Below are 1164 nucleotides of genomic sequence, written 5' to 3'. Positions count from 1 at the left end.
AACAATCTTAACATTCAAATGGAACAACAAAAGACCCCAAATAGGCAAAGCAATCCTGAGCAAAGTGAATAAAGTCAGAGGCATAACACTACCTGACTTCAAATTATACTACAAAACTATAGTGTCCCGACCCGCAGGATATCCAATGCAGACCCTGGAGGGGGGAGTGGGAATGGGATGGAACAAGAGACGTGAGAAATTGAGATAAGACAGTATTCGGATCAAGTCTCATTTATTAGCCAGAAGGTCACAGTTTATATAGACAGCAGGAGGGAATCAGCAGATAATTAAGTATGCAGATGGTTTACTGAGAAAACCACAGGGTGGGTTGTTCCGGTAAATAGAAAATTCCCATTATCTATGGCAAGTTGCAAAGTTACCTACACCCATAGTGCATAGGATGGGGAGGGACGGAAGATAACAGCAAACAAGGCTCTGAGGCCTCAAGGCAATAGCTGGGTGGGCTCTTTTGGCTCTGGACAGGCAGGCAGCTGGGTTCTAATGGCTCTGGACAGGTCCCCCTTTTTTATTTTTTCAAGCCAAGAGAACATCTCGGGAACTGTGCCTGTCTTAAGTTGGGGCAATCTATCCTGCACATGGTACCCGTCATAGGATTAGGCTGCAGCAGAGATGGCCCTCCTGTGTGTGGGGATGTTACCCCCTTACCCATCTCTGGCTATCCAGTTCAGCTCACAGAGGCAGCATTTTTTAAGATGAATGTAGTGGTATATAGGCACCACTTAGTTCTTGCATCTCAAGGCATTGATAATGGACCTGTATGAGCCTTGCCTGAATAGCCTCAATTTGCTGTTTAATGAATGCCATAAGTTTGTTGAACAGAAAAGGACCCAAAGAAAGCAGAAGAAACAAGCCCACAAGCAGCCCTAAGAAGGGCAAGAAATAAGGCAGGAATCCATTAAGTCCAGTCCAAAGGGGGTTTTCTGTCAGTTGTTTTCTATACGGTCTCGAACTATCCTGGATATGTTGGCAAAGAAGCAGCATCTTTCCTGTAGGGTATTTGTGGAGTTGCTCCAGTGTTATTATTTATCAAAATAGGTGTAGCCCATCCAGGAGTATACCAATAGGATCTGGCTTGGGCAAACTATTATCATTTTAATTAAATTTTGTAGTATTATTATTTAAATAATTTCTATAATCATAACC

The sequence above is a fragment of the Galeopterus variegatus genome, unplaced genomic scaffold, assembly GCF_000696425.1.
Source record: "Galeopterus variegatus unplaced genomic scaffold, G_variegatus-3.0.2 Scaffold6137, whole genome shotgun sequence".
Taxonomy (NCBI): domain Eukaryota; kingdom Metazoa; phylum Chordata; class Mammalia; order Dermoptera; family Cynocephalidae; genus Galeopterus; species Galeopterus variegatus.
The sequence above is the reverse complement of the archived record's forward strand: the minus strand, read 5'-3'. Positions refer to the sequence as shown.